The sequence below is a fragment of the Elgaria multicarinata genome, chromosome 2, assembly GCF_023053635.1.
Source record: "Elgaria multicarinata webbii isolate HBS135686 ecotype San Diego chromosome 2, rElgMul1.1.pri, whole genome shotgun sequence".
NCBI classification, from domain to species: Eukaryota; Metazoa; Chordata; class Lepidosauria; order Squamata; family Anguidae; genus Elgaria; species Elgaria multicarinata.
Window position 1 is genome coordinate 140,956,922 of NC_086172.1, and position 20,608 is coordinate 140,977,529.

Below are 20,608 nucleotides of genomic sequence, written 5' to 3' on the forward strand. Positions count from 1 at the left end.
CCATATGGAAAGGAGGACAGGACCCTTGTATCTTAAACACTTGTATAGAAAAGGGGTATTTCAGCAGGTGTCATTTGTATGCATGCAGCACCTGGTGACATTCCCTCTTCATCACAACAGTTAAAGCTGCAGGACCTATACTAGAGTGACCAGATACAAAAGAGGGCAGGGCTCTGGAGGCCTTATTCTCACCAAACACTCTGAGATAGTAGGCTGAAAGGTAGTGGCTGCCCCAAATCACTCAGTTTCATGGCTAAATGGGGGGAATTGAACCTGTGACTCCCCAGTTCCACTCTAACACTCACCGACTCTTTAATGTTCTTTCTGTATATCCATGATGTCCTACATTAGGCTTCCCCAATCTGGTGCCCTCCAGAAGTTTCCAACTACAACTCCCAGCAATCCTGACCATTGGCCATGGTATTCGAAACTCATGAGAGTTAAAGTCCAAAACATCTGGAGGCCACCAGGTTGGGAAAAACTATCCTACATTATACTTCCAACTGGTTGACCACTACTAGAATAGAATGCTGGGCTAGATAGATTCTTCTTAAGTATTGTTCCATTTTAACTTGGGTGGCAGCAGAAATACTCAACTGTTCTTCAATGGTACACCAACTTAAGGTTTACTGATAAATATTGCCATGTACCTACATGCAAATTGCAGTGCAATTGCCTTTTTAAAATTCCAAATTAATTGGTATATAACCTGCCTTGGTGCATTGTGGGTTAGAAGGGGATAATTTTATAATGATATGTTTCTTGCTCTGTTGTTAGGCTGTTAGTGTGTGATATACTTTCCATGTAGTGAAAGAGTCAATCATTTCCATATGTGAGATACTGTCAACCTGTTACTTGAAAGCCCTTCCAGTGGTTTAAACCAATGACATTTTAAACTGACTGTGTTTTCACTTGTTGGCTCACAGTTTTCAGCACAGCATACGGCTCTGTTTTGAAGGTAGCACACAGCTGGGTGAGAGCTGTAAAAGGAATGATAAGAGAGGAGGTTTAATTAGCTCATTTGCTACATAGGTCAAGTACACACTAGGTGTGCTCTTGGGAAGCAGACTGTTTGCAGGCTGTTAAGTGTGGGAAATGATCACATTAAAAAGCTATGCACAAGCAAGTACCCCTGCAGCCCCTCAACCAGCCCCACCTCCCTTAAGGTTTAGCTGAACAGTTGCTGCTTCTATTAGTACAAGGGGACCTGCAACAAAATGTTGTAGTGTACAATGCTCCTGTTGAGAAGGCTCATTTCATTCTTCCTTTTATTCAGTTTTCTATTTTATCTCCTCTTCTCAAAAGTCAGTCAGCATCCTTTGGCCACTGCGCTTCCTCAGTCCTCTTTGGGTTGTTTTTTTTTGGGGGGGGGGTTATTTGCACATTTTGGGGTTTCACTGAGCTTCCTGATACCTCCTCCTTCTGCATGGGTGGTGCATGGCTATGTATGCAATGACACAACTGGAACATCAAAAACACTGGGAATGATTATATGCAGTTGGTGGTGAAGTTTTACTGCAGTTACTTCAAAATTATATTGGGATGGTCCAGTATCTGCCTTCCATGGAAGGTGTCATGCTGTGCTGGAGGGATCTTCCTCCTTTTCCTGGAACACCTGAAACAGATGAAGCCATGGAGCCATCTCTGTCAGGAGACATGGGGGAACTTGGGCCCTCAAGCAAAAGGATCATGGGTCCAGCCCCACTGGAAAAAAGGAGCTCTTCTTCAGAGATAGACGTTGAGTGCCCATCTAGTCCCAGGGAGTGCTGTTGCCTTAAAAGGCAGATCAGTAGGGCTCATTTAAGAAGAAGTACCTGACTCCAAAGAAGGACTTTTCAATAGAAGGGAACTTCTCAGGAGCAAGGTTTGTAATGTACTGCAGCTGAGCTGTGGGTGGGGCTCAGGAGGCTCTTGTAATATACTCCATCGTTATCAGTCTACCCTTTGCTGAAAATAATTCTTTTTCTTTAGTTCCACTATCTTGTACCCTGACCTTGACGTGTTTGGGTCTCTGTGTTATTGACCTTTGTACTTCTGCCTGATGTTGCCTTCTGTACTCTGATTCTACCTGACTGATATTCCTTGGCTGTGTTTCTGATGTTTCACTGGAAAAGTGACTTTTTGGCTTGCTAAAATGACTACTCCATTATAATTAAGTTAGTGTCTGCTTAGCAAAGAAGCTGAACTTAGTTGGAGCAGAACAGAAGGAATGGTTCACTCATGGAAGATACCTCCACCTGATTTGGGGGGATTCCCTCTCCTGTTGCAACAATACTTACCCCATGCAACAGGGTCTCCTGATCCTCTGTGTAGCATTTGGGGGGGGGGATTAGAGGGACTGTTGTGGGAATGACAGAGTGGGAAAGTTCACTTCTGTCAGCCCAGCTGCACATGCCTAAAACTGGATCCCACCCATGGTTGGCAGAAGACCCTCCCTACTTGTAACATATTTGGGTATTTCAGGGATATGACTTCTTTTTTATGCCACCTCTACACATGCGGCAGAATGAGGAAGCAGAGTGGACTGTACCTCAGGCGGCGACTTGCGATTTGCTAAAAAAGATGACATGCATCACCATAAAAAGAGGACAAAAAAGATGTCTATATGCTAATTTATCTGTATAGATGCAAATATAGAAATAAATATTATAATTTAAATAGAAATATAGTACATCTCACCATAGTGTGGAAGACTGTGCCCTGCTCAGTTTGCTGCCCAGGTGCTGCGGATGGGCAACTTCCAAGCCTAATCTTCCTTCTGATGGTCATACCAGGCCTGGATTGGACAGCTCTTCAAATACAGGATGCCTTCAAAACAGAGAACAGTTCTCTGTAAAAGAGGATGCATGGCACCTGCCGCTTCAGACTGCAGATGGGGAATAGCATTTTGAATGCTTTACAGTATGAGGGGGGGGGGAAGTCCCTGGAAGTAAAGCAAAACAAAACACAAAACACCACATAAAGGTGAAGGTTTCTAGTCCATTCTGTTCCCTGATGTATTAACTTTCTACTTGCAAGGATATCTTTTCCCAAAGGGAAGCTTTCAGAACTGAGATTCCCTCACTTGCAGTGTTCTTGAACGTGGTCAGTCCATTCTACCAGCTCAGAACCCCCCTGCCTGTTCATCCCACTGAATGTGTAGATCCAGCCTTGAGCACAGGAATTTTGTGGAAATTAAGCATGCACAAGACAATGAAATGGTAAAGATCCAGATTATATTCACATAAGTTAATGATTTTCTGCGTACTTGTGTGTGGTTATTGTATATTCATAAATGAAAGGCTTTGTGACTACTGGAGCATGTCTTTTATCCAACTGATAGAATGATGTATCAATTTTCCACTCATTGCAGGGACTGTAAATCAGAAAAGAATCAACTACCAGTATGCACTGCTGAAACAGCAGTCCCTTTATTGAGGGCCCTTTCATTTGAAAGAGGGAGAAACTGAAACTTTAGACTACATCTTGATAACTTCCCTGCCTCAGAGTAATTTCATTCCCCAGTTGGGAAGTTATTTTGAGCCCTGTCTTAAAGGTAACATGGCACCTAGACCCATAAATTTATAATTTAGGACATGTTGAATTTTGAAGACACTTGATTTACAGTTGAGACACACACTTCTATTTTTGAGATCTTGCTTCAAGTTCATAAATGCTTACCTCTGACTTGAATAGAAAAGTTCATATGTTTAAAGGGACAGCGGTTCTATACCTTTAACAGCTGCCTAGTAGGTAGAAAGCAGCAGATGAAGCTTTCCCCAACATGGAGATGCAATATTGGGAAAAGCTGCCCCTGTTCATTTCCATCTTATCCGCCATGCAGCTGTTAAAGGCTCAGAGTTGCAGCAACAACATGTAGTAGTCAAAGGCACAGAGCTTCAGTCCTAACAAAAACTTCAACTCTCTCTGCTTGTTTATGTTTTATATTTCTATACCATCCAACAGTCTAAGTTCTCTGGGCAGTTTACAACAGTTAAAACTGTAAAATACATTATGCTAAAACATAATATACATTTTTAAGAAACATTTTAAACTACAGTATAAAACTGATGTAAAAACCAGAAGCAGCATAAATAGTTTAAAAAATACAATAATGGATTTCAAAACAACAAAAACTGAAACAACAACAAAAAGCCTCTAAAAAGCCTGGGAGAATAAGCAGGTAACTTCACCTGTGCTCCAAAGATCACAATTTAGGTTCCAGGTGAACCTCTCCAGGGAGTGTGTGCCACACTCAAGGTGCCACCACTGAAAAGGCCTCTAGCCACCTGCTTCACCTCATTTGGCAGGGGGCACCCAGGGGAGAGACTCCAAAAGTGATCACAGGGTCCAGGCAGCCATAGCGAAGTTTAAATGAGAGGCACATCAGAACATTTAAATATAATATTGCATATATAGGAAGACCTAGAATACATATTTGTTATGCAGCTTCGAATCTCTTTTTCCCTGGATCCGGTGCCTTTGATAACTGGGCAGCAGAGAAAAACGAAGCCATCGAAACTTTCCCCATCCCTGGATCTGAATACTGGGGAAAGTATTCTATTTATGTACTTGTGGGAAGCACTGGATCTTTAGAAACAAGATGTTGCCAATGTCTGACAGCTTTTCTTTCCCTTTTCTAAAATCTAGGAAAGATGACATTTGAAGGCAGGAGGTACGTCCTTGTGTTGAGAGTAGGTCTGTGCACAGACCTCTCGAGCCGCTTCGTGGCCCAATCCACAATTTTTGGATCGGGCCAATCCACTTCGGGTTGATCTGACCCTCCCCCACTCCGCAGAGCGAGATCCGGAGGGGCGGATCGAGATTTTGCCCCCCTTGCCTACTTACTTGTCTCTGCAGCAGATGGCAGAGGCAGATTAAGTGGGGAAGGGGGGGCAAAATAGGGGCCAAACAAGCCCCCTCCCCCCACCTACCTGCCTCCGTTGCGGTCCGGAGCTGGCTTCAACTGAAGGCCAGGCCTCAAAACGGAAGAGCAGGCCATGGCCTGCTTCCACTTTGAGGCCTGGGCCTCAGTTGAAGCCTGCGCTGGACCACAACGGACACAGGTAAGCCCCCCCTCCCCCCTCCCCCCTTACCTGCTCTGCCACTGTCACCACACGGACTCCGGTGGCGCCAGGTGAGCCCCCTCTCCCCCTACTTACCTGGAGAACCGCTTCGCCTCGATCCGCAGCTCCCCCGACCCGATTCAGATCTGCCTTTGGAGGAGGCGGATCGGGTCATTCCGCTCCGGATTTATGATCCGAATTGGAGCAGAGCACAGCCCTAGTTGAGAGGCAGAAGTGCCAATGCCTGAGAGCTTATCCCAGGATACCAGTCATTGCCATGTGACCTCTCTCCCTTCTCTCCGCAAATCAACTAGGAACTACAGGTACTTTTATGAAGCAGACTGAAGCAAAGTAATATTAAGTAGGACTTGGACGACCCTTCACAGCACTTTTAGTGGTAACTTTTAGTTTTCAAATTACTTGCGGTACCTTCATTCCAACTGTTATTTGCTGGATGCACATATTCTTCTTCTCAGACTGGCTATAATCGTTGGTCAATACGCAGTCACCACATTATGTATCAATGAGTGATTATCTAATATTATATCTGGAGATATGACAGAGCCACCGTGGGAAGCTAAAGTCACTTAGTAGACAATGAATGGGATCTGTTTTGGGGTATATATCCCAACAGGCTCCTGTACTTAAGGGGTAGCAATGGGGGAGGGATTAAAATATCTGAGATGCATAAAAATTCTAATGTGCAAATCAGCCATTGTAACCTATCTCACTGTGTACTTGTGGGTTAAATGTACTATATCAATTATTAGTAAAAAGGAAGGCACAGAGGTGAATATATTAGGCATTAAATTACACATTTCAATGTTTCAAATATTTTTATTTGAAATAATGCTTCAAAGATTCCCCCCCCCCAATAATTCAAAGGAGACCATTTGAATACAGTTCCATGCACACTTACTTGGGAGTGAGTTCTCCCTGATCTCAGCAGGGTTTACTTCCAAGTAAACATGCACAGGGATAGGTTGTAGGTCACTTCTTATTTTTCAGCTGGGAGTTTGGCTCAGAAATCACAAAGATCTCTAAAACATACTAAAAGTGTGGCCATGGGAAAATACCCAATAGTTTTCAAATGTATTTTGCTTAAATGCATTGCAATACATGTCATCACTTAGTAGATTGGGAGTGCACTCCCATGCTCCCTCGGAGGGTGTCTGGGGAGCCATAGAATGCTTTCCATAGGTGGAAAGAGAGGTCTGCACATGGGCGCCACCCTGGTGCAGTGGTGGAAAACTCTGCTGCCACTGCTTCTCCAATGGTGGTGGAGGCAGGACCAGTGATGGGGTGTTCTGGGGGAGGCTGTTGATGCACAGGATCCAAGATCCCCTTATTTCCCCAACACACCCAAAACAAGGACCGGGAATTATACCAGTCTTGGGACTGGCATAGTTAATTTCCCTCCCATTGGTATAAATGGGAGGGTAACAAAGAAAAGGAGAAAAAAACCTCCACGAGAATGGTGGGGAGAGGTAAAAATGCCCCCAACTACTGGCCTGACCAGCGCAAACAGACAAGGCTTAGGAAGTGGCAGTTCCTCTGCCATAAACCATTCCCCATAGGTTTGCTCTGTCCGAGTGTAATCCTATATATACTCAGAAGTTAGTCTCATTGAATTCAATGAGTCTTACTCTTGCATAAGTGGATATAGGATTGCATTGCAGTCTTACATATTGCATACTGAAACCTGCTACCAATCTACGCCACAGCTTCCATAGCGCTCTCTCTCTCTCTCTCTTAGTGCAAACATGTTAAATGTTATAATACATTAGTTTCAGATTTTAATATACACATTTATTTTGTCATATTGGAATAAAATATTTCTAAGCAACCTTTACAGGATAATTTTGAAGAAAGGATTACAAACTTGAAAGGAATACACTGAAATGGATGCTTCAGTTGCAAATGAGATACAATTATGCAACATCACTCTAAACAGCATGTGGATGTCAACACGTCTCTGTTCATCCTACCAAGAGCTACTTGACAGAACACTGAGCAGAAGATGATCCCATTTTTATTCATCTCAGTTACAAGAATATTGGACTTGCTTCCCTTGTCATTTCTATAAATAGAGCAAATCACTGCTACAAGAACACACTAATTGACACTAACAGAGCAATCCTATGGAGGCAGGGGAGAGTGGAAGGAATGCCAAATCCAAACTTGCACCAGCTAGGATGGCTGCCTTCCCACCAAGGTAAGGGGACCAAGAAGCTCCTCTGCTGGTTCAAAATAGGTGGCCTTTCAGAGGTGCAATGTTATGTGGAGGCCCACCAGCCTCTGTATTTGGAGGCTGACGAGCATCCTATGCAGACCGGGAGAAGTACGTTGGTGATCATCGTCTCTCCACTTCTCCCACTCTGCGTTTTGGCTAGATGGATGTTTTCACCCTTCTAGGGCTCTGCAGAGGTGAAGGGAAGGAGGCTGGGGATAGCTCATATCCCCACTTCCCCAGTCCCCACCTCGCCCTACCCACAGATCTACCGCCTTTTCATCCTCTCTGAGGTCACATTTGCAAGCTCAGAGAGGCAACTTGTGTGGTTCTCTCCACACCGGTGGGGAGCTCAAACTCCTGGGTCTGAGGTTGGAGTGCTGTCTCTGACCTTGGATCCAGGAATCCAAACTATTCTATGGTCGCCAAAATGCTTTCTAGGGGCCATAGGATTGTTCTCTAAATGAATTATAGACAACTGTGAAATGGTAAGAAGCCATGCGAAGGATGCCTTTTAGTTCATACAACAGATAAAGAAGAGGAGAGCTATTCAGAAGTCCAATGTACATTCTAATCAGTCCAGAATTTTTATTTAACTTACTAATGCAAAATGCCACGAATGATCCATGCGTCAGTTCTAAAAACTCTCTAAATTTGGCAGGCATGGTTAAATAATTTGAAGAACCTTTGAGGATCTCTCTACCCAAATCTAGAGTGTCCATTTGCAAAGTTCCTATACCTTTAATAGCCAGGCAGGACATTCTTCAAGTGGCACTTGTTACACACAGGGTTGAAGAAATGGGCATCTGCTGGACTAGTCTCTTGTGCACCACTATTAAAGACACCGGAGTCCCATCTTCCTTTGTGTCTGATCGCCTATCCAGTTCTCAGTGCAATATCAAGTCCATAGTGTTCTTTGCATATGATCTACTAGTATTTAATTCTAAATGTTATCATAGTCCACAAGTAGGTGAGTGAGTTCTCATTACATGAGAATGCTCTTTAGGAAGAATAGATTAGTTCATCTGAGTACTTCATTTCCCACACGGCATTAAAAAATGAACAAAAAACATTTACAGTCCCTGCAGTACATGCTGGGAAAGGCTGAGATTTCTCCCCATCTAGATCTGTTGTTTTCCGACGAGGTTGTGTATACTATGAAACAATACCAATCCTTATTAAATGTATCTTTGAATCTCGTTCCTCTGTTGTTTTAAATAAGATGCCATTCATAAAGATTTGGGGCATAGCTTCTCCATCCATCAAGCTTGTAGTTTCTTTGCAATTCCACGGTCCAACTTCTGATGTCCAGCTTTCAAATGCTGCCTGCTACCATGACAATGATCCAGAACTACAAAAACAAACAAACAAAAGAACTTTGGATGCTTATATTAAAGCATGCAATGTAAGACCCAGTTCTTTCACTAATAAGCCCAGCTGAGCCATCCATAGATTCGCTAAGGGCATAAGCAAATCCTAAAGGCCATGCAGCTTGACATAACAAATTAATAGAAGCCTGTGCCTTGCCATAGAAAATGAATATTTGGACTTTTGTGGTATTCCCACAATACTAATCCAGCCAAAATAGGAACGAGCAATTAAAAGGTACCCACTATGCATCAAATCTAAGTTGTATGTTCAGTAATTTAAAATGTTTATTAGATTTCTAGTGTTTCAGGGGGCTCAGAGAGCTGCTGGGGGAAGAAGGGGCAGGAAAGTCACCTTCTGCAAGCATCCCCCCCCTCCATTCACTTTTCTCTGGATCCAGCCTCCTGTGTTTCAGAGCTGTAATTTCAATTATGTATTGGTAATATTTAAAGATTCCTCACTTTCCATTTTCATATGTGGATGTCACTCAATTGCTTTTTAATTACTCTGCCTTAAATAAAGAATTTAATTTTGGTTTAATGTCTGAGAGCAAGTTGGCAGGTACTCAACTGGCTTTTGAGAAGACTCTTGATATTCAGAGCAGGGGTGGGCAGAAGGTAGATCTCCAGATGTTTTGGACTTAATGGCCAATGGTTAGAACATTGGGACGTGAATCCAAAACCTCTGGAAATCTGCCTGCTGCCCATTCCTGATATAGAGCATGTCTATCCTTGTAGGAAACCTAACATTTATAGTGGGGGGACTAGGACTTTCCATCTTGGATGCTAAGTCATTCTCATGAGGAGTCCTGCTACCTAACTTGATATGGCTGTGTCTTCCCCATTCTTTCTCTTTAACCCGTTTAGATGTTCATTACCTGTGAGTAAGGAACACATGTGGCGTGAAAGCAGACTCCATCTTATCTGGCACACATTAATAATAATACATGGAAAGTTCCCTATATGTGACTGGGAATCTGGTCACTACCTCTGCAAAACCATTTTTCCTTCTCTGTACAACAGGGCACATTATCCATATTTCCTTAGGTGACCATGTCAGGCAGCTGATGAAATGATTTCCGCCCCATGAAAGTTTATGCACAATTTATGTATTTATTTATTTATTAGTCTTGAAGGTGCTACAAGTCTGCTGCTTCTGTCTGTGACAGACTAACATACCTACCACTTCGTTAAATTACTGCCACGTCTTTGTATGCACTTTTCTAAATATATCAATTTTGGGATAAGTGACTTTCCATAATACCAAGTGGTTTTGTGCTCACTTTTCCCAATTGTATGCATGTTTCTCTGCACTTCCCCTTCTTATGTACATTCTTTTATTTGCAAACTTCGGCCACAGCTAGACCTAAGGTTTATCCCTGGATTGTCCAGGGATCAAACCTGTTCATCTAGGTGACACACAGGGGATCCAGTGCTCAGGCAGGGGCTAACCCTGGATGATCCTAGGATAAACCTTAGGTCTAGCTGTGGCCTTCAACACAAAATTTGGAAAGTGTGAATATTGCTATGCCGCTGTGTTCATAAACTGTTAATAAATTCTGTAAGTACACATTTTCAATTCACATTAAAATGTGAACCCAACAAATGTCTCTCCCATCTGTACCACTCCCTTCCTGAAAGGTGCATCCATTCTTCCTTTCTTTCCTGCAAACTTTCTTTCACATGGCCAGCCACATGTTACTACCTCAGTAGTAAGGTGACCCTTGCTCCTCTGCTAAACAACCAGAATACATAAGGAAGTAACAACAAATATTTCTTTTGTTACTTTAGCTTCACTTTGTAAATTATGAAAACAATTTCCCCCTTCTTTTCTGTACTTAGCGTTTATATATCTACTTCCTGAGATTATTTATAAACTTATAAACACCTTATCATGTTTTCAGGAAGGCTTACAGCAAAGATAAGGATATATTGAAATACGTACATAAATCAATAAAATGTATAAGAACTGCATAACAACAAAAGCTCAGAAAAATGTAATTGAAAGCAAGAACAGATTAACAGCCCAGTCCTATATATGTCTACTCAGAAGTAAGTCCTGTTGAGTTCAGTGGCACCTAGTCCCAGATAAGTAGGATTGCAGCCTAAAAGACCTAAAACAAAAAGGTCTTCATTTGGTGCCAAAATGACAAAGTTGATGCCATGGGTGTCTCATTTTGGAGGAAGCATCCCACATCTGGGTCACCACCTTTGAAAGACTCTTTCCCCTGTAGCCACTTACCACACCTGACAGAGGGACCTGAAGAAGAACCTCAGAAGACATTCAGAGATCTCCTGGATGCAAGCCATGAAAGGCTTTAAAGGTCAAAAGCAGCACTTTGAATTGGATCAAAACCAGACAGGGAGCCATGGAAGATGGCAAAGCACTAATGTGATAGGCTCATGTCACTCTGTCCCACTGAATCACATTATAGATGTGTTCTGAACTAACTGAAGTTTCTGGAAGGTCTTCAAAGGCAGCCTCACATACAACACAGTGCAGTCTTCCAAACAGGAGTTTATCAGGCAGATTACTAGATACTTAAAAGATCTGGGGCATGGGCCCACAGGCCTGCCCCTGAGAATAATTTGATATGTCAACATTTTGTAGAAGAATTGTAGAAGTAATATCCCATTGAAATAGCTAGATAAACGTCTGAACTAGGGATGTGCTCCGCTCCGATTAGGAGCGTAGAAGCAGTAGCGGATTGGCCTGCTCCGCCTTACCCAGAGGCGGAGTAGGAGCGGACCGCGGACCCCCTAGAAGCAAGGCGAAGAGAAGCGACCATTTTTCGGAGCTCCGAGTTCAGTCGGAGCGCTCCGGTCGCCATCTTGAAAACATTTCGCCATAGGATTGCATTGCGGCAAATAATCGCGCATAACTACGTTGTTTTTGAAGCTATCGTTCTGGAAATTCTTGTGCACAGAGAGTCGTGGATGGGGGTCATTTTGAGACCACTCTCACCTCTCTGCGTGCTGTGGTTCACGTGCAATATTTTTTTAAAAATCGGGTCAACCGCGGGGCTCAAACTGCGTTTCGGCTTTTCGCCCATAGGATTGCATTGAGGGAAAGAATCGGGGATAACTGGGGGGGGGTTTAAGCTATCGTTCTGAAAATTCTTGTGCACAGAGAGTCGTGGATGGGGGTCATTTTGAGACCACTCTCAACTTTCTGCATCGTACGGGTCGCGGGCTAGAAGTTTTTTAAAAATAGGGTCAACCGCGGGGCTCCGTTTCGGCTTTTCGCCCATAGGATTGCATTGAGGGAAAGAATCGGGGATAACTGGGGGGGGGTTTAAGCTATCGTTCTGAAAATTCTTGTGCACAGAGAGTCGTGGATGGGGGTCATTTTGAGACCACTCTCAACTTTCTGCATCGTACGGGTCGCGGGCTAGAAGTTTTTTAAAAATAGGGTCAACCGCGGGGCTCCGTTTCGGCTTTTCGCCCATAGGATTGCATTGAGGGAAAGAATCGGGGATAACTGGGGGGGGGTTTAAGCTATCGTTCTGAAAATTCTTGTGCACAGAGAGTCGTGGATGGGGGTCATTTTGAGACCACTCTCAACTTTCTGCGTGCTGTGGTTCACGTGCAATATTTTTTTAAAAATCGGGGTTTGGGTTTTTTTTTTTTATTATTATTATTTTTTTGGAAGCGATGACAGGCACATTCAACTCCCAATCCTGATGAGAATTCATCTCCTCAGAAAGCATCCTCCTCCAATCCCAGCGTTGGAGGGGGGACTAAGGCAGACCCACCCTGAGAACTTTCTGTTTTGTGTCTCTTTGTGGGTTGGCGTTCGTGGAGGGAACACTTACTTAGCTAGTGCTCCTGCTTTGGAGATAGATTAATTTAATATAGGTTTAGTTTGGCGCGTGTGTGTGTTTGTTTGCTTCTTTCTGACTTGTAGCTTAGTTTGCCCTGTGTTTTCCCCTTACTTTGATTTAATATAAACTTTATTTTTGAATTTTGGAGTGTGTGGTTGGGTTGGTTGCCCCCCCCCTTCCCTGTATTAAAGCCTGACTGTTCTGCTTTTGTGAAAGCTTTCTTTTGAAAGCATACACACACTTTTTGTCCCATTTCCCTACATTTATATTCTTAAACATATTTTATTATATTCTTTCACATAGTCCATTAGTATATATTCTCATACATATTATATTAGTATTCATATTTTGTTCTTCTTATAGTAGTGGTTGGTTCTTTTTCCCCCTCCCCTCTCTTAAATCCTGATTGTGTTTCCTTCTATCTTCTATATACCAAATATACCAAAAAAATTGGATTCTCTTTTTCTTCTCTGTGTAACTTCGACGGAGTGGGCTGCTTTTGTCAAGTTCAACAGGCAGCCACAGATTGAGCATTTTGGGGAAAGCATACGCACACCATTTCCCTATTCTTAAACATATTATTATTATATTCTTTGACATAGTCTTAGTAGTCTATTAGTATACATTCTCATACATATTAGTAGTAGTATTCATATTTTGTTCTTCTTATAGTAGTGGTTGTCCCATTTCTTGTCCCATTTCCCTACATTTATTAGTAATATTCTAAAACATATTATTATATTCTTGTAGATATTCTTAGTAGTATATTCTCATACATATTAGTAGTAGTATATTTTATTGTTCTTGTCCCATTTCCCTACATTTAAACATATTATATTCTTCTTATACATATTCTTAGTAGTACCTTATACATAGTATTAGTAGTATTAATATTTTGTTAGTCATCATGAAAAGAGAAAGCAGGCGTGCTGAAAGCAGCAAGGCTCAGTCTGCCAGCAGGGCTTCCTCTCCTCCTGTGAAACTCAAACGGGCAACTCCTTGGCTGACTGCTCCAAAACAGAAGCAGGACAAGCAGCAGGCAGAGCCACTCTCTTCTGCAACTTGTGCCCGGCGTTCTCTTTTTGAGGGTGGGAATGGGAAAAGTGCCCGTTTGCAAGAGGCACGTGGCAGCAGTGCCATTAGAGGAGGAGGAGTATCCCCAACTCCTTCATTCTCCTTTCAGCCCACGAGCCCGCTGATGGACCTAGACGAGGTCCTCAGCACAGTGGAGGGGGGGGAGGAGGAGGAGGCGGTGGGCCTCCAGGATGTGGGGGCTGAGGAGGAGCAGCAGCAGGCCGAGGCTCTCTCCCCAGTCTCATCCCACACCCCTGTTTCTGTGGCAACACCAGAGAGCTCAGGCGGGCAATTGGTGGTGTCACCACAGAAACGAAAGACAAGCATCGTGTGGGACCACTTTGAGTTGGGAGCGGATCCCCGCTTTGCTGTCTGTCGCCACTGCAAACTCAGCCTAAGCAGGGGTTCATCGACAGGGCATTATGGAACCAGCAGCATGAAGATGCATCTTCATAGGCAGCACCAGGCGATCTTGCTGGGGAAAGAGGCGGGCAAGGCGACTGGTTCCAGGGGAAAGCCGAAGGCTGCTGCTGGCACTGCCACTCTAAGCTCTCCATCTCCCATCCCCACAAGGGTTAGGCAGGCAACCCTGCAGGACATGGGGTGGGGGAAGTATTGACCCACAAGATGGCGTTTTCCAATGCCCACCCAGGGTGCTACTGTGTTGGGGCATCTGCCGGGACTGACTCCTCCCCAATACTAGATCTATGACATGTCACTCTGCCTGCCCCTCTGCTAGCCTGTCCTCCTCGGTGACCGACTCGCTGGGATGGTTTGCGTTTGCAATGCGTGACTAACTGCAATGCTGGCTTAGAAACCAGCCATCACTTCCTTGTGCCCCCAGAAATGCCCGCAGCCTGCCTGCCTGCCTGCCCGCCTCCCCCGGGGTGCTGCTGTGGTGGGGCATCTGCCAGGACTGACTCCTCGCCTACTCTGCCTGCCTCTCTGCCCGCCTGGTGCCTGGTTTGCTCCCAATCGTCCTCCTCTGTGCCCCTCAAGGCGTAACTGCTGGCTTAGAAAGAAACAACCAGCCATCTTTGCCTCACTTTGCGCCCACTTATGGGTTGGTTTGCTATGCGTTAGTGCTCAAGCCATCCTTGCGGCACTACAATGCATGCTGCCTGCCTGCTTTCCATTGATGGTGCTATATAAATAAATAATAATAATAATAATAATTCTCCCCTTCCCGCCTTGCAGCGATGGTGTATGTGTCTTGCTTTGACTAAGGGGAGAAGTCCTTCCTGCGCTCACTTAGACTTTATCAAATTCAATAATCCCTTTTTCAAATGTGCCAGAAGATTTAGGGTTATCTCGTGGCATGTTGGGATTGCCTTGGAACTGGCCCCATTGAGCTGTCTGCAATTGCAACTTTAAATCCCTGACATACTGGAGTGTTCAAATTTCAAAAGTTCCCCTAACATCAGGGGATGATGGGATTGCCTTGAAACTTGGTGTCCATGGGGACACATGGGTAAGCTGTCATGGGACCAAAGGATAGGTTTCTAACGTGCAAATTGACGTAGTTGTAGAATGGGACTTGATTTGGGGTGAGTTAAAAAGTTTAAGCCGCGCCAAAAATCAGGGGATGATGGGATTTGCTTGCAACTTGGCGTGCATGTGGACACATGGATAAGCTCTCCTGGTGCCGAGTTTGAGGTTTCTAACATGCAAATTGACGGAGCTATCCCAAGGGGTGTGAATGGGGTGCCCGATTTTCATAAATTCCCCAAAAATCAGGGGATGATGGGATTGCCTTGAAACTTGGCGTGCATGTGGACACGTGGATAAGCTATCATGGTGCTGAGTTTGAGGTTTCTAACGTGCAAATTGACGTAGTTGTAGAATGGGACAATTTGGGGTGAGTTAAGCCATGCCAAAAATCAGGGGATGATGGGATTTGCTTGCAACTTGGCGTGCATGTGGACACATGGATAAGCTCTCCTGGTGCCGAGTTTGAGGTTTCTAACATGCAAATTGACGGAGCTATCCCAAGGGGTGTGAATGGGGTGCCCGATTTTCATAAATTCCCCAAAAATCAGGGGATGATGGGATTGCCTTGAAACTTGGCGTGCATGTGGACACGTGGATAAGCTATCATGGTGCTGAGTTTGAGGTTTCTAACGTGCAAATTGACGGAGCTATCTAAAGGGGTGTGAATTAGGGTTATGGGAGGTGCGTTAGAGGGTAGAGCCGCGCCAAAAATCAGGGGATGATGGGATTTGCTTGCAACTTGGCGTGCATGTGGACACATGGATAAGCTGCCCTGGTGCCGAGTTTGAGGTTTGTAACATGCAAATTGACGGAGCTATCCCAAGGGGTGTGAATGGGGTGCCCGATTTTCAAAAATTCGCCAAAAATCAGGGGATGATGGGATTGCCTTGAAACTTGGCGTGTGTGTGTATACGCCCATGAGGTGTCATGGTGCCAAACGTGAGGTTTCTAACTTCAACGGAAAAAAAGTTGTTTACTTTTTTAGCTTTCAATGCAAGCCTATGGGGGGGCAAAAACGGAGCTCCGGATCCGATCCGGAGCTCCGGGCGGAGCGGAGCGGAAGTGGGCGGAGCGGGGGCGGGGCGGAGCGACCCGCTCCGAAAAATGGCGGATCTGCAAGTGAAGCGGAGCGGGGGGTCCGTGCACACCCCTAGTCTGAACAGTTAAGCATATTAAGCTGTTTCAATAGGGCAATTTTCAGAATAAGCTAAAATTGTGGTGGGTTATATTTTTCTTTGTCAAGATTAATTTTGATGCCCTGGTTTTTATCACGGAGCACCTATGCTTTTCTTTAAGTTCTTTGCATTCTTCATGCCACTTTGGATTTTTCATTCAGGTTCCAGCAAGGAACTCATATAATTTTTCTCTGGGGCTATGTAGCTTTTTGTGTGTGAGATCCCACTATTTTCTTACCCATGATGCTACTTTATTTTGCAAAAAAGGCACATGTCCAAGTGTTTCCAAAACACTTGAAAATCATTTCTATCATATAGGACATATACCCAAATGTGTTTTAACCTTTAACCACTGCAAATCCTTTAAAACAGGGTTCCCGGAACTTTTTGGACCTGTGGGCACATTTAGGAATTTGAGAAAGTGTTGTGGGCACCACCACAAAATGGATCCCATGGAGGATGTGGCTAATGGGGCCTGGGTAGTTGAAAGAATTGGTGGGGAGGGGAGAGAAAGAATGAGGCTACAGGCTGGGAGGGAGGTGGAACGAGCAAGGCAGAGGTGTAGAAGGGAGAGAAAGTGAGGCCAAAGGCCAGGAGGAGGAGAAATGGCGTGATAAAAATATGAGGAAGAGAAAGATCAAAGCTAAGGGCTTGGAAAGGAATGAAAGAAGAAGGCTACGGAGTGGGAGGGGGAGAAATAGCAAGGCTAAAGGCAGGGAGTGGAGAGATAAGAAAAAGAGCAAAAAGGAAAGGTCTGTGTGGATAGAAGAAGATTGAGTGGGCCCAGGAAGCAACTCATCCCTTCTCTTCCTGCTCCCGAACAATGGTGGGTTCAGGAACAGAAGAAGCAGTTGCCCAAAAGTTTGTCAAGATTTTTTGCGGGGGCGGGGAGGTCCCATGCTTTAAACCATTTCATATTATTTGATTGGTCATGATGAGAAGACTGTGCCAACACATGTGGAGACTGAGGACATGTGTTATGGCTATGTGTTATTGGGGGAGTAAAATTGCATTTTGAAAGGTGGCCGTAGCTTTGAGGGTTGGAAATGTGATTGGCTGATTTGCCGCCTATCGCCTGCCTCTTTTGTTCACGCCATTTTCAGTTGGTTGGTTTTTATAACTCCCCCCTCCTCGCCTCCTTACTTCGAGTGCTCGATCGATTGCCTGCGCTGTGCGGCTGGCTCCCCAAGCGCCCTGCCAGCGTGCCTCCTCCTCATGGTGTTGTCTCCCACAGTCGCCCAGCCTTGACACCCACTTTTTAAGGGGGGAGGACAGCATTGCTTGTGCCCCCTGCTCTGCCTGGAGCCAATCATCTCTTCCCACGGCTGCTCCCTAGGCTAATAATCCAGCTGCTTGCCTGCCAGAGGCCCTTCTGAAGCGTTGAAGTTGCCGCCCCAGCCTCTGCCTGTTTACTTGGAAGTAAGACCCAGCGTGTGCTTTAGCGTCAGAGCCTAAAAGTGCCCTGCAAAGTTTGGATCGGGGGAGGGCTTTCGTTCAAATGCACAATGCCCCCTTCTGCTTCAGAGCATTCACCCTAGCAGATGGACTAAAGAGAGGCAGACATGTGTGCGTGTGTGTAGTAAATTCATGATATAAATTGCTGCTGCTGCTGCAGTGGGACGCTCATTACCTACATTCGAATCCACTAAAAATTGGATTAACATTCAAAGAGAAGCAATCCCACTGTCGTATAGATGGGCCCCTTGGTTCTCCTTTTGTCCTGTCCTCTCCAGGGGATAGTAAGTTCCTCTTTTGGGAGGAATCCTCCCAGTGGAGGCTAGTGGCTCTGATTTTTAGTTGGGCTGTGAATCCATTTTGGGTTTCAGTTAGAATGGGTTCAGCACCTTGGATAGCTCTTTAGGGTTCTGGTTGGTTTTGACTGAAACCCAGAATGGATCCAGAGCCACCAGCCTCCACTGAATCTTTCCCATCTCTTTCCTTTGATTGACCTAGCCAAACCATTGCTCCACTCAGAGTCTTCTCTTCTCTCTCTCCTCCAAGTTGCCCAGTGCTAATGGCAACCAACAAAAGAAAAAGTAGCCCTGGTCTGCTGGTCACCATAAACAATTGTGTGACCTACAGCCTCTCTCTTGCCCCTCTATCTCCTATGTGGGGTGTGCCTATGAGCTCACTGTACGTACAACGGAACTACTGCTGCTTCCAACCAAAATGGCTATGGCATGATGGGGGAAGGTGGTTGGCAAGGTAGGTGGGGCAGTGTGTGTGTGATGCCAGATGCCAGTGCAGGAGTGAGTGAGGAGGCACTGTGAGGAGGGTCGAGTACACAACACAGGCATCATACAGGTGAGCAGCAGCACTAGGGGTACCCAAAAAGAGATTCAGGGCCTGAGCCCCTTTTACCCATGGCTAGTGACACTGATATCTCCAGAGCAAAGGTAGCTGAAGCTACATTATCCCTGAGGGGTTTTTATAATTAATTTTTATTGTAAAAATTTAACAAAACAAAAAAGGAAAGGGAATAATTGTAGTTACATAGATGGTTTTCAAGGTGGCCATGAAGTCCTGACCACCCCAGACAAGAATGTCTTGGCATGAATGTTTAGAACCCTCAAGAAAACTACTGGGTGTCCTCAATACAGAATCTGAGACCACTAGAATCACAGAATCATAGAATAGTAGAGTTAGAAGGGGCCTGTAAGGCCATCGATGAAGTGAGGCCAAAGGAAGTGAGGCAGGTGGCTACTAGGAGGAGGGCTTTCTCCGCTGTGGCACCCTGGCTGTGGAATGAGCTCCCCAGAGAGGTCTGCCTGGCACCTACACTGTACTCCTTTAGTCACCAGCTGAAGACCTTTTTATTCTCTCAGTATTTTAACACTTAATTTTAACTTAAATTTAAATTTTACTGTTCTAACTCTGTATTTTAATCTTATATCAATTTTGCTGTGTGGTTTTATCCTGGTTGTGCTTTTTATACTGTATTTTTTGTATTTGTGCTTTTAAACTGTTGGTTGTTTTATTATGGTTTTAATTTTTGTGAACCACCCAGAAAGCTTCGGCTATTGGGCAGTATAAAAATGTAATCAATCAATCAATCAATCAATCAATCGAGTCCAACCCCCTGCTCAATGCAGGAATCCGCCTTGAAGCATTGAAGTGTGGTGCCCAGAACTGGATGCAATACTCAAGATGAGGCTTAACCAGTGCCGAATAGAGGAGAACCAGTGCCTCGTGCAATTTGGTAGCTATACTTCTATTAATGCAGCCCAAAATAGCATTTGCTTTTTTTGCAGCCACATCATACTGTTGGCTCATATTCAGCTTGTATTCTACAACAATTCCAAGATCCTTCTTGTTTGTAGTATTGCTGAGCCAAGTATTCCTCATCTTGTAACTGTTCATTTGGTTTTTTTCCTAGATGTAGAACTTGGCATTTATCCCTATTAAATTTCATTCTGTTGTTTTCAGCCTAGCACTCCAGCCTATCAAGATCACTTTGAAGTTTGTTTCTATCTTCCAGGGTATTAGCTATCCCACCCAATTTTGTGTCATCTGCAAACTGGCTGGCGAGATCACATTACGCCAGTCCTTTTACAACTTCATTGGCTGCCAGTCCAGGTCCGGGCCCGATTCAAAGTGCTGGTATTGACATTTAAAGCCCTAAACGGTTTGGGGCCAGGTTATTTGAAGGAACGCCTCCTCCCATATGTACCTACCCGGACCTTAAGATCATCTACAGGGGCCCTTCTCCGTGAGCCCCTGCCAAAGGAAGTGAGGCAGGTGGCTACTAGGAGGAGGGCTTTCTCCGCTGTGGCACCCCGGTTGTGGAATGAGCTCCCCAGAGAGGTCCGCCTGGCGCCTACACTGTACTCCTTTCGTCGCCAGCTGAAGACCTTTTTATTCACTCAGTATTTTAACACTTAATTTTAACTTAAATTTAAATTATACTGTTTTAACTCTGTATTTTAACCTTATATCAATTTTGCTGCATGGTTTTATCCTGGTTGTGCTTTTTATATTGTATTTTGTATTTGTATTTTTAACTTGTTGGTTGTTTTATGATGATTTTAATTTTTGTGAACCGCCCAGAGAGCTTCGGCTATTGGGCGGTATAAAAATGTAATAAATAAAATAAATAAAATAAATAAATAAAATTTGATAAGTGGTCCCTGCACCTCCTCATCCAAATCATTAATAAAAATGTTGAAGAGCACTGGGCTCAGGACTGAGCCCTGCAGTAGCCCACTCGTTACCTCCCCCTAGTTTTAGAAGGTACCATTGATAAGCAATCTTTGAGTCCGATTCTGTAGCCAACTGTGGATCCACCTAATAGTTGTTCCATCTAGCCCACTTTTAGCTAGTTTGTTAATCAGAATGTCATGGGGCACTTTGTCAAAAGCTTTGCTGAAGTGTTCACAGGAGGGCAACCAGGATGATCAGGGGT